This window comes from Erigeron canadensis, chromosome 8 (genome assembly GCF_010389155.1).
Source record: "Erigeron canadensis isolate Cc75 chromosome 8, C_canadensis_v1, whole genome shotgun sequence".
In the NCBI taxonomy this organism is placed as follows: Eukaryota; Viridiplantae; Streptophyta; class Magnoliopsida; order Asterales; family Asteraceae; genus Erigeron; species Erigeron canadensis.
In genome coordinates, this window is record NC_057768.1 from 20887012 (window position 1) to 20901712 (window position 14701).

The 14701-nt window shown below is 33.0% G+C and overlaps 1 long non-coding RNA gene across 1 annotated transcript; it reads left to right on the plus strand.

The window, feature by feature from the left end:
* Positions 1-1857: 1857 nt before the first annotated feature.
* Positions 1858-5987, plus strand: LOC122580637. Its single transcript, XR_006320833.1, has 4 exons — positions 1858-2718; positions 2857-3724; positions 3853-5188; positions 5363-5987. It is a non-coding gene; the product is annotated as an uncharacterized LOC122580637 (long non-coding RNA).
* The last annotated feature ends 8714 nt before the right edge of the window (positions 5988-14701 follow it).

Consider the following 14701-nt stretch of genomic DNA (forward strand, 5'->3'; position numbering starts at 1 on the left):
AACAGCAGCAGATGGCGGTGCTAATTGATTGTCCCTGTTATCACTCCTCCGCCGCCGTCACTTCTCATTACCACCACCACTTCCAGCCACCCCATCCCTAGACAAACAACATCATCAATTCATCATCATCGTCTAGGTCTAGACCCACCATTGTCTCGATCATTTTTCTTTGGTAAATATATATATCAAAACACAAACCGACTAATCAATTAGCAATACAAAGGAAAAGAAAGAAAAGGGGGTTGATTTGTTAGTGAGAGAGAGAGAGATAGATGGGTTAAGATGATGATGGTGGAGAGGCAACTGACCGGTTCCATGTTTACTATAATCATTTTTTCAAGTTTCAGAATACAATAAAATAAATTTAGAGTTCGTGCACACAATAACTTTTTGGGATCAGTTAACTGCATACCGGCGCAGTTACCCCTTTTATTATTAATCCAATCTAGTGTTCCAATATATATGTGGATGTTGTAAATTTAGTACGACATATACGTTTTAGGTTTGATGTGAATAAAAATTTCTATATCTCTATCTAATTAAAAGAGGATAATTAAATGCTTATGTGGATATTGTTTTTTATATATTGACAACTAATAAACACTTATCCTACGTGTAAATTTGTGGTTAAAACTTATCTTTTTTAATAGCCCTTATTATATATATATATATATTTTTTGGCATGTTATTCTTTATATTTTGACATGTTATTCTTTCTATAAAGTATTTGTTAGTTTGATTATATTTTAATTCTATCATATCTTTGTAACCTATCTTATTTAATTGCCCTTAATTTTTTTTATATTATTTTGTTGCACGTTATTTTTTCTATGAAGTATTTGTTAGCTTGATTTTAATTTTATCTTATCTTTATATGTATAACCAAATATTTTTTAAATCATTAATTATTTAATTTATATATATATATAAATATTTTTTTCTTTTTTAATAGCCCTTATTTTTTGGGTTTAGTGCGCCGAAATCTAATAAACTACGCCCAAAAGGTTATAGAATGCACGAACTAAGCCCGACCTTTATTTATGCACGAACTTGTAATAATGTTTATATCATGTAAAATGCATACGTGCCAACTTATATTAGATACATGGCACCCCATATCAGCTGCCACATGCAGGTTTTTGATTGCACGACCATGCTTTTTGCATGATATAAACATTTTTTACTAAATTCGTGCTTAAGATGCTTTCTGTAAGGCATTTTTTACTAAACGTGTATACACAGAAAGGTTATTGTATACATGTTTTACCTGCTATTTCGTTAACCGGTTACCTTTACAATTTAAAATATATTTTGCTTACGTGTAATGCACAACATTTGTAATTGAAATAATAAAAATAAAAAACGAATATATATAAGCCGATATCTGTTGATCTCACACACATTTACACACACACACCAACACACAGTAACACACACTAGTAGTCCGATCGATAGTTTTGAGAGTTGAAATCCAGAATTCCGGTTCGATCAATGACATAAAATAGTTTATCTACACAATCCAAGGTATTTTATCACTATCTATGCTAATAATCTATCTCAATATTTGTTTTTTTGCTTCAGAAAACCCTAAATTGAAACAGTAAAAATTAGGGTTGAAGATTTCGTTTAGAAATTCATAATAATCGTTTTTTATCGTTGCTATTATGTTGTTTACAGTTTATTTATTGAAATATTCATTATTTATCGTTGTAAGTAACACACAATCGTTCAAATTAGGTTTAAAAAAGGGGAAAACACATTTTTTTTTAATTTTTTTGCTTATTTTCTGGAATAATATATTTCTTTCAATAATAATTAAATATTTATCGTTTTTTATTGTAGAAATGGTATATCCTGGTCCGTTTCCCATCACTCTGCACCACGATGGTGTATATGCCACTTCGTTATGAAGTTGGGATAACCAAATTCTTGAACATTCCAAGAGTTTCATTAGAACAAGTTAGAAGTTACATCGAAGCTGAAACTGGTAGCCCTATATTTAACATTTACTACCTTTTAACCAGTGGTGATTTTGGAACTATAATGAGATTAGTTTCAAATCAAGATTTGGAAGTATTTTATGATGTTGGTGAAAGCTATGGCACCATGCATATGTATGTTGATCACCAGAATTTAAACTTAGAACACTATATAAATAATGGACCTGAGGATCATGTAGGAGATGATGATAATCAAGAGGTTGTAGAGCAGGTTGAGTTGGTACAGGATGATGATTAGCCTCCCCCTGAGGATGATGATGATGATCAGCCTCTACATGTGAATGAACCCGATGACTCTTTTAGGACTCCTGAGGCAGGTTAATCTAGCATGAAGAGCACTCCTGAGGCAGGTCAATCTAGCAACCAACCACAAGATGGAAACTTTAGTGATTTGAAGATGAGGACTATGAACCAGATGAATCTGATGTTGAATCACTTGCTTCTTTAGATCATCTTAGTGAGGGTAAGGAAGAGCTAGAACAGGTAAGACAGGGTAATCACAAGTAAACAATTGCCTAAACTTGGTGGTGGTGTTAAGGATAGAGAGGACAGGTCAGTATTACATGAAGAGCATGATAATTTTATTTCCAAACTAGTAAATGCATTGAAAGATGATAGCAAATCAGAGTGGGTTGATCCATTGGAACCACCCAAAGATGATGTGCCAAAGTTTCCAATACATGACAAACATACCCATTGGAGATTGAAGGAACCCAAGGTATCCAATACTTGAAAACTTTAGTATCTGTTTATAGTTTATCTTGTCAAAAATCAATAATAACTTTCAAGTAACTTATTTTTCAAGTAATATTTTGTCAAAAATCAATAATAACTTTCAATTAATTTTATTTTACAGATTGGAGAGAGGTATGAGAGTCCACAACAATTGAAAGAGTGTTTGTCTTATTATGCATTGGCCAATGGTTATTCACTGTGGTATGAGAGGGCTTCTAAAAGCCATATCATTGCAAGATGTGGAGTCAGGCCACCAAGGATAAAAGACCCCAGTGTTGGCAAATAGAGAAAAAACAGAAGATATCAGCCCCCTCCACAGAAATGTAATTGGAGGTTGGCTGCTGCATGGATGACTTCAGAAAGATCTTTCCAGGTGAAGAAGCTAGTTGATGACCACACATATGCAAGAAATTTCAAGTATGGTAGCCTGATCAACTACAAGTGGATAGGTAGACACTTTGCAGACAGAATTAGACAACAACCTAATATCAAATGCTCTCTACTTCAAGAACTGGTAATGAAAAAATATAAATGTTTTGTAACACAACAGCAAGTCAAAAGAGCTAGAGCATGGGCATTGAATGAGTATGAGAAGTCATTGGAGGTGCACTATGCAATGCTAAGGCCATATGGAGATGCACTGTTAAGGACAACCCCAGGGTCAACTGTGCAATTAGGTACAACCACAAATCCAGATGGAAAGACTTACTTTGATAGGTTCTATGTGTGCCTGTTTGGTCTCAAGGAAGGATTCAAGAAGCGATGTAGGAGAATAGTTGCCTTAGATGGATGTTTTCTAGAAGTCATCATGTGGAGGTGAGTTATTGACTACAGTAGGGAGAGATGGAAATAACCAGATCTATCCTATTGCATGGGCAATTGTCAATGTGGAAAACAAGCATAATTGGACATGGTTTCTTACACTACTGAGCAATGACCTTGATGCCCCCAATGGATTTCAACTCATACTGATGTCAGATGGACATAAGGTATGCAATTGCATTTTAGTAGATACATGTTTACTAGTAATTGCATTTTAGTAGATACATGTTTACTAGTAATTGCATTTTAATATACATGTATAGTAGAAATTGCTTATATGAAGATATTTGTACAGGGACTGATTGAAGCTGTGAAAGATGTGATGCCAAGAGCTGTGCATAGGTAGTGTGCAAGGCATGTATATGAGAACTTCAGGAAAATATATAGTGGGGTTGAATTCAGGAATTTGTTTTGGAGAGCTGCTAAAAGTAGTTACCCTGCACAATTTGACTCTGTGATGAAAGAAATTAAAGCTGCTAACCCAAATGCCTTCAAGTACTTGATGGAAAGGAACCCAAAGTCATGAAGCATGGCATTTTTCAAGACTGATGTATGCTGTGAATCTGTTGAGAATGGCTTCAGTGAATGCTGGAACTCTGTGCTGACTAAGGTAAGAAACAAACCAATAATTACTCTCTTAGAAGCACTTAGAGTCATGGTGATGATTAGGTTAGAATCAACTAGAGAGAAAAGCTCACTGTGGGAACATGATATTTGTCCTGCTATAAGAAAAAAGTTAGAAGTAATAAGAAGTGGAGGGGCAGATTGGTTAGTCATACATGCTGGTCAAAACAAATTTGAGATTAGGAACTATAGATATGCATATGGTGTAGATGTGGACATGGGTACTTGTGATTGTAGAATGTGGGATTTGAGTGGTATACCATGTGTTCATGCAATGCAAGCAATGTATAAAATGAACAGGAATCCTAAGGATTACTTAGCCATTTAGTTCAGAAAGACTTACTTTATGTTTGCATATTAGCATTACTTGAATCCAGTTGGGGGAATGGACACATGGTTTTCATTTCCAGGTTCAGTTGTGCCACTGCCACCCAGGCCAAGCTATGCCTGGGAGACCAAAAAAGAAAAGGACGAGGGCAACACATGAACCAAAAGTGTATGGTTCCAGGGTTACAAAACATGGGGTAGAGATGAGTTGTTCCAACTGCCTGCAGAAGGGCCACAATGCTAGAGGTTGTAAGAATGAGAAGGTAGAAAAACCAGTGGTTGCAAAGCCCAAAGGGAGGCCACCAAAGCAGAAAGCTAGTGAAAGCATGAGTAGTGGCAATGCTGGTCCAAGTCAGAGACCAAGTGCACAAGTCTGGAGCAGGGCAACCAAATACCTAGCCAGGGACCACAACCTCAGGGTTCTACATGCACTGGTGTTCCACAGAGAGCAAGTCAATGTTCTAGTGTCAAAAAGAGATTGTTTGAAGATAGTCATATTGCACCAAATCAACAAAGTCAAAGTAGCCGTCATGGTAAAGCACAAGTTAACTCTGAACATGAGACACAACAACCTGTTAAAATGCAAGCAAGGATGCCATCACCACCACTGAGTCCAAGAAGAAGAGTGGGAGTTACTAAAGGAGGATATAGGTTTCCAGTTCCTGTTCCAGACAATTCAGGTATGTGCAATGCATTTTTAAAACATTATTCTTGTCTTAAGAGCCATTTAAGTGCTTTGTGAAATGCAATGTTACTTAAGTCATTATTCTTGTTTTAATACCCATTTTAGTGCTTTGTGAAATGCATTTTTAATACATTTATATACTTAAGACATTATTCATCTTTTTTGTTAGACTGTGTTGAGAAACTTCCTCCTAGAATTCCAAAAACTAAGAGGGGTGGTGGTACCTTAGGGTTAGGAAGGGATGGACCAAGAGTTGCATTTGGAAGGACAGTTCCATGGTTAAGAAGTGGGGTGGGTACATATGAGAAAGTCACATTTTCTGCAATAAAGAGAAAAATGCAACCCAAAAAATAAGTCTTTGTACCAACTATGATGGCTGAACCAACTATGATGGCTGAACCACAACTAGGGACACAGGAGCCAGTGAATGAAGGCACAAGGAAACAAACAACCCCAAAAAAACCAACACCCAAGAAGCAACAAGCAGCTTTGAAGAAAAGGCTTCCAAGCTAAAGAATCCTGGAGAGGAAACTGTGCAGGAAGGAGAATGATGATCGCCCTGGACTCACAGAATCTGATGATATTACTATATTGTAATTTGGTTCTAAATTTGGTCCATGTAATGTAACTTTGTACTGTAATATTTAGGTCTAGATGCATGGTATGGGCAGTTTGTTACAATTTTCTGTAACTCATCTTTTGTGTATCTAGTAACAAACTCCCTTGGTATTTCTACATATGCATTGAAGAAACAAACTTATTTGTTGGGTTTTATGTACCTAACATGTGACAAACACTAATCTTTTGTATATCATGGTTTGATGCAACCATGATATGTAATGCAGATGTAGTTATTAACTTATTTATATGTCTGTTGCCTTTATTTCTGTATATTTTCTATTTTCATTGCTTCTGCATCATTTTGCATTTTTATGTATTTTATGTATATATATGTATATAACCAAACACATTCACAACTTAAAAATCAATGAAACATATATATTTTTTCTTTCAACTTAAAAATCAATGAAACATATATAGAACCAAAACAGATACCATCCATTATTTATTCAAAACCCATTAAAACACAAAACAAGATAAAATACATGCATATTACTTAGACACTTTAACAAGACCATTAGTTCATCAAAACAAAAGCTAGGACAAGGAAAAACATGGCCATAAATCCGGTACATACATACACAAATCTTTCAAAGAAACCTAACGTTGATTTCACTGAAGACACCTCCTCCTCTTCCATCAAAACACCTTCCACCTTCATACGATTCTGTGAGCAAAGATCAAATAAAAAATTTTTGTAGTACTCACTAGGAAGCTCATCGTCAATGAATCTGAAGGTGGTACACCTTGGGGTTTTTACCTGAAATAAAGAACATAGTAACCATAATTAAATCTAGCTTTATATGATGAACCCGACCCATAAAACGAAACCTTACATTAGGGCATCGAACAAAATGCCTCCCCGGGTTTCTGTGGGTCCAAGATGTGATCAATTTCATCCGTTGTCCACAATGACAAAGTATATATCTATCTCCACGATTTGTAGCAGCCGATGATGATGAAGAAGATGCCATGGATGTGATGGTTGAAGCTTCAGAGCGGGAGAAAGAGGGAGAAAGAAAGAATGGCGGGAAAAAAAAGGTGGGAAATAGATTATGTGGAAAAACGGGGGGAAAATTGTTTTTATAGGCGACGTGTCATCAAAACTGGGCCCACATCAACCCTTTAGCCGGTTTCGGTATACAATAGAAAATTAGCAGGGTTCATGTATACAATAAACATTTTGTAAGTTCATGTACACAATAACTTTTCAACCTTAGTTGTTTACATTTCCATGCACTTAACCTTTAATATTATTGTAAATATTCATTATTATATACTTTTGTACATATACGTATACACATTTTTTGGCTAGATTTTGATAACTGATGTGTCCAACTTTATATATATTTCCCACAATGTTTTCAGCCAATTTATGCTTAATTTCGGGTTATATTTGTATATATTTCAATGCTTTATGGTATGTTCGAGTGTTTCAGGTCCATAGTATGTTCCATGGAAGAAATTGCATAAATATGGTTAATTATGAGCTCATGGACGTTTGCGGATGAGTGTGAGAAGTTTTGATCGAGAAAAGCAAAAGGAAGAAGCTAAAGATGCAAATATGTGGCGCATGTTATGTATATGTGCCACATAATGAAGCTTAAGAAGAGTGTTATTTGTTCAGATGTATGTGCCACATACCATTGGTGTGTGTCACATATTTGGGACTAATTCTGGACAGAGTGACATATGCGCCACATGCTAAAGCGCACATGCCACATCTGACGAGCTAATGGGAGAAACACTCAAATATGTGCCACATACAAATGGGTATGTGCCACATATTTAGGCCGACCAGAAGTTAGACTTTTTTAAAAACTATAAATACCAAGTTTAAAATAACCCTAGGGCTATCTTTTTTCTCCCGTCGTTTTTAGAGCATCCTTGGAGAGATTTTTCATCTGGAGAATCATCTTTGAAGCCCTCAATCACGATTGGATCATTTACGTTAATTGCTTTCGATTCCTTGTATTCGGTAACAATGAATTCTTCGATTTTGATTTCTTATTCCTTTTCAATAATGAGTAGCTAATCACTTTATCATCTATCTTGATGAAGTGAGACAATATGTAAGGACTGCACGATTTTTATAATTCAATGTTGATTTTATTTAACGTTATATCGAGATCTTAGCGTATTTCTTTCTTTTAATTTATCTTGAATTGATTGGTGATTTATGTGTGTCTTTAATGGTAATTATTGATTACATATATGTCATTTTGATTGTTTGAGTACAAATGATTGGATATATGACGGGTACGGTAGATATCATTCAATGATAATAGGAATTAATGTGTTAACGGTTGGGTACAATCGGTAGATATAATTGTTATCTCAATAACCAAAACCATTGTTTGATTAGAGAAGTTATAAAAGATGTCTTGGGGTACCGGTCTTTGTAATGAAACTAGTTTAAGCAAGAGGGTCAAATGATGTCATTAACTTGACGGGTACGGGGTTGGTGATTTGTCTGAGTCTCGGTTATTTAATCAACTTAATTTGGATTTGAACTTCATTTATGTGCAATCTGAACATGTTGTTAAGCGAATTCGAGATGGATGCCTTTTAATTGATTGTTTTAAACAAAAACTCTCTTTTCAATTAATCCTGGGGCATTACTAACAAATTTTCTAACTAATTGCAAAGTGACAATTCGGTCACGAAAACCCCCCTTTTCTATTTGAACTACTTTATTTTAACAATTGCTTTACCTAATCCTTGTGATCGACCTCAGATTTGTTATAGTAACTATACTGCATATGAACGGGTTCACTATCTGTGAGTGTGTTGTAGTCAGTCTCTAGGTGATTTGTGTTTATAATTTTAAAAACTCGATTTCACATATCAATAACTAACACGAAATCATTTTAATATATGACTTATCCAATTGGACCATTTATTATTTATATCTTTATATATAAAGGAAAAATCCATAAAAAGGTAACCTATTTACACAAATTTCCTATTAAAGGTAACCCATTTTGTTTTCGTTTATTTAAAGGACCCTATTTCCAAAAACTTCCTAATAAAGGGTATCTCGTTAGTTTTTGACAGACGATGCCCGTTAAGTGCCACGTTGGCTTTGGTTCGAGTTAATTTGGACTGCAGTTTGAATCGAGCTCAAGTCTTCAAATCTTTAGAAGCAGAGTTAAGCTCGAGGTTTACTGACAAAACTTAAAACTATCGAGTTATTGAGTCCTCTTTCACGATGAATCATTATCAAGGTTTACAACTCACATTTCAATCGCGTACAAACCCTTGCTAATTTTACAGTCCCAAAATCTCAACGGAAAAATGAACCGCCGACGAAACTCAACGAAGTAGAAAACTAAAGATATAAATAAGCTCACGATTCAATCGTGGAAAATAACACTTTGAATGAGATAAGTTGTTATTGTGATTTTCAAATAGATATAGATTTCTATGTGTTTATATGTATATTTATGTTTGGATAGAAGACATGATGATGAAGAAGATATACGTGCTTTTTTTTTGTTTTAATAATTTTGACCAGATCTTTGGAATTTGATGATGACATGTACAGGTTAACTTGGTAGTCTACATGTACATTTTTGTCACATGGCAAAGTTAACGGGTGTCGTCTGTCAAAAACTAACGAGATATCCTTTATTAAGAAACTTTTGAAAATAGGGTCCTTTAAATAGACGAAAACAAAATAGGTTACCTTTTATAAGAAATTCGTGTAAATAGGTTACCTTTTTATGGATTTTTCCCTATATATAATTAATTCAGGATAAATTTGGGTTTATATGTTATTAGTTTTTGTTTGATTAGCAAAATATTTGCTTAGTCGTCACTATTTGCATTTTTTATATGAGGGTTGGTGCCCGTGCGTTGCGGCGATTAAATGGTAATGATAATACAAAACAGTTGGGGATAGAATTGATATGCGTGTGTGTAAATAGGAAGGAGAGAAAGAAGTGGTTGTGTGTTAGATCTTGGTAAGGTGTTTGTCTGATTGTGTTTAAAGATATAAAATTAGAGGTAATATGTGAATTAGAGACAATATAAGAATATTGAAAAAAGTGCTTAAATTACTTAAAATAGAGTTTCAATATGTTTTATAGTGCATTTTTTTTATATATATTTCTATTTTTAGTTTTATATATACAAATCAGTAATATTTATTATTATTATTATTATTATTATTATTATTATTATTATTATTATTATTATTATTATTCTATACATTATTCAAATCATCTATTAGGGATGTGCATGGTCCGGATTAGACGGTTTTAACTAAAAATTTAAACCAAACCAATAATAACAGTTTAATGATTTTCCAAACCAAACCGTCCAGATTAGTATCTTAAACCAAACCGTCCAGATTAGTGTCTTAAACCAAATCAACCTAAACCAATTAAACCGGTTTGGTTCGATCGGTTTATCTTTTATAAATATATAAATAAAATCATGTGCATATAGCTAACATACTAAGATATACTGAAATTTATATTCTTCATATGTCATAACTATTAAGTATTTGATGTATATGCTTGTAATATATAAAACAATACCATGATATAATTAATACGATGACATAATTACTTGAGTAGAAATATAAACTTATGTTTAGAACTGCATATTTTAATCTAATGATCCGGTTTGGTTTAAATGGTTGATTCAATCTTTAAAACCACAAACCAAACCGTAAGAACGGTTTATGGGGAGAAAAAACCGTTGGTTCAAATTTTTGATGTCAAACCGACCAAATCATACGATTGGTTTGGTTTAACTGGTTTTATTGATTTCGACCAAACCATGCACATCCCTATCATCTATGGTTATTTACTTTATTTTTGCATCTAATTAATTGTTTGCTTAATTTCAAGTTCGAAACTATTATTAGTTTTACTGTGATCTTCATTCTATACATCATTGGTACCATCTATGATTAATTACTTTACATCTAATTAAATTGTTCAATTAGTAGCAAGTTTGAAAAATACATATATATTCTCCATGCAACGCATGAGTTTAATCTACTTATTATATATACAATTTTAGTTTTGATGTGAACAAAAATTCCTTATTATTATTATTTAACTATTTAATAAAGTGTTTTTGTTTTTGTTAATAATTAAAAATGAGGTATTGGGATCCTTAAAAGTTATCCTCAACTTAATTAGAGAAGTTGGGGATCTTGTCCATTAATTAAATCAATAATAAAAGTCAGGATTCACAGATGATTTTTGAATTTTGATTATTTTAATGGTTAATATATCTCTAACTTTATTTGTGAAGTTGAAATTAACTTTAGAAGATTTTTATCCTAAAAAGAGTTAGCCAGGGAGCATGGATGATGTCAATAATAGAAGGGGATTCTCTTAAGTTAACTCTAACATGAATAGTCCTGTTAGAGTAATCTTGACCCTTAAATAAAAATCAAAGGCCAAGATTCAAAGATAACCTTTTAATCTTGACTTGATTTCCAGATACGTGTCAAGATCTTTCCAACTTGACTCATATTGGAGAATCATCTTGAGATGATTTGTCAAGCTAATTTAGTAATGTTACATATGATTAATAAAAATGTGTTTGATGATGTCAATTAAGGTTTCTTTTAGCCTAATGTAATCCAAGTGAATATTCCCCTCTTAGCAAAGAATTATATACGATGCAATTCATATATATAAAAAAGCACATGACCAATTTAAGTAACCTTTTTTACCCGTAAATTGTATTAATCAATCACTATACATACAGCCGATATCTCTGTATACTACATCGAATTTACACAATCGGACACATTAATTTAATTTGTGCAACATCCACATACATAACTAGACACGTTACAATGAACTCTACATAACCAAGTTACATTGTAGTGATTTAACCAAGGCTTTTTCCACTCTACCCGACTTCTTGAAGTAAAATGTGAGAAATTTCGCTGCATCGAAGCAACTGTATCTGATATGAGCCTATATGTTGCTCTTTCGATCATTGCTTCTGTTGCATTTCTCTCTTTCCAAATTAAATGAAATATATTATTATTTATGCAACAAGAATTAATAACAAGTTTAAAAACAATGCTACAAATTAACGGATCTCTTCTTCGCATGCAATCGGATTATTGTATTAACTATTAAATCCCAATCAATAACTGTAATTAATCCAGCGTTCACATTTGTGAAGCAGTCAAAAAACTAGTGTTCGTACGATCGAGTCAGCTTGTTTTTCGCATAATGAGAAAAGCAATACGGTAGACGTAGGCATTTGTTGAACATCCCACTTCATTATTGCCTTAACATATCCTGAGTAGTTTACGCTTTAATTCCTTTTCATGACCCAACCAAAGAAAAAACAACATATTTTTTAAGTTTTAAGTTACGTTTATGATGTATACATCACAAAAATTGTCTAACAATTAACATATACAACGTGTAACTTGAATATTACAAAGAGCTAGAGTCAAAAAAAAATTTTGACATACAATGTGCTTCTACATATTTAGTTAATTTTTTAAATTCTTGAAAGGGTAAATACATATAAACTTTTTTTTGAACCCTCAAATATTGAATGTATAATTAATTGCTAACTACAATTCAAAAATCTCGAAGAGCCAGGACCTCTTTCTACCCTATGGATGTTCCATGAATGACCACACAATATCAGTGCCGTCTCATGAATTTTAAAGGTCCTACACTGCATTATTTATAAGGACCTTTATCCATATCATTTACGTAATCTCTCATTTTATACAATAAAAAAATATCTTTTATAATTAACAATTTCAAACAGAAACACAATATCACATTGTAATCGTTGGGTATTATGATATGAATATTTAATATTAGCAAAAGAAAATTGAACTTTTGGGCCCTTAAACAAAACTAGGTCCTGTTCGTTTTAACATGTTGAACACCCTCAAATCCAGCCCTGCCACACATATTCGTTAAATTGTTAATAACTTTATGTCAAGGTATTTAACCATTGGAAATACAAATGTTGGTAACTTATTCTTCATGGTCATTTATATGTTAATGAACTAGCATTTTATAGCCAAATTTTTACTATTTAGAACCAAGAAAATCGGACCATGAGATCTTAAAATCCTCTGATTAAACTCAAGATCCAATGCAAATCCTATTATTCCAAAGATCCATGCAAAATAAGATTGTTTTCGTCGATTATGATCTTAAAATCCTAAGATTTGAAATTAAGGTCTAGATGTTAGTAACTTTGTCTAATATGCTCACGAGTATTTAACTTAAGAGAAAAAAGATTAAAATCAAAAGGAAATAAAAAGGATTGGATGTTTCACGGTTTTGATTAAAAAAGAAAAGAAAAGACCAATGGTTATTTATTATGTGAAATGTTCATTTGAAAACTAAATTTTCTGTGAAAACTAAAAAATTGGTCAAAACACATTGTGATTCGAATTTAACACAATGTGTTTTAATTGTGTTTTATAAAACATAATGTGTTTTTATTGTGTAATCTAAAATACGTTGTGTTAAGTTTTAAATCACAGTGTTTTTTTTATAGCGTTGTAAATGAGAAAATTGTTCAAACACACTGTGATATGAACTTAACACAATGTGTTTTCGAAAAACATATTAAAAACACATTATGTTAATTCAGATCACAGTGTGTTTTGGTCAGTTTTCTAGTTTTTATGAAAATTTTAATTTTCAAATGATGATTATTATTGATGACACGTGTATATTTTTTTCTTAATGAGTTTGGTACTTTGGTGCAGTAGCTCTGCTCAATGTAGAATTAAGAATTCGAATAGCCGAACATGAATAAAAGATGGCCGCCCGCCCCTTGGCCTGATAAGTTTTTGGCCCAGTTTTGTCTTTTTGAAAACCCAGTCCGGTCTTTGTAAGACAATGTCGCTTCCATTGGGCTGGTCCGAAAAGAACGACTAACTGTGAAATTATTTTTCAAAGAAATTATGTTTCATTAGACTGAATATGTAACATGCAAGATTGTAAGCTACACGTATATAAGTTTACTGCAAACAAGTTTGGCAGAAAAAAAACGTAATACATAAAGATTTATCATGGAACTATGGAAATTTAAGTTACTGCCTAAATAATTAGATAGATAAATTCCAATTCTATTTCCAACATAACTTTTTCCATCCCGTATGTAAATGTGATATTACTATATGATCTTCGAACTTCACTTTGATGGGATGACAGTTTGTGAGTTTAACAATATGGTGGCCAAATATCCCTTGTTGTAGGTGTAAATTTTAGGGCATTTCATCTTATGAGTGATTGTTGCCCATTGCAGTTGGCTTGAAGTAACAAAAGCTACAACAAAAGTATTTAGGCTACAAATTTAGTAACTTAAAATGATGATTTGGTCAGAGCATATAAAACACATTATGTGTTGCAAGGAGCTTCATAATATCATAATTGACTAGATTTATAAACCGGGTTAGGCCTAATCAAAAACTACTTCAAAATCGAACTTTGAACTGATTGATGAACCGGATATCGGACTAAGTGAGGCCTGGTCGGGCCGAGTGGCCGGGACTACAACCAAGAAAGGGAATAGACTTTGGCCGGACTTTTTGAAATGGCTTTGGGTTGGACTTAGGAGCGTATTCAGGCTAATCCTAATTTGTTAATCTTAACTAAAGATGACCAATGACACTATATTAACCTTAGATAATTTTCATCACTTTATCACAAAAAACTGAAAATTTAGATAAATAAAAGTCTAAAATTATTTTTAAATTAAGTACATCATAAATACTATCAGACAAGCAAAAAAGTTGTTGCCCTTTCCAGTCATTTAATAACGAAAGGAAAAACAACATCATAAACAAACTCACGTCCTATCTAACGTCTAACAACAATGTGGTGATGACGTGTAATGTTATGTTAAAACTCGTTAGAACAAT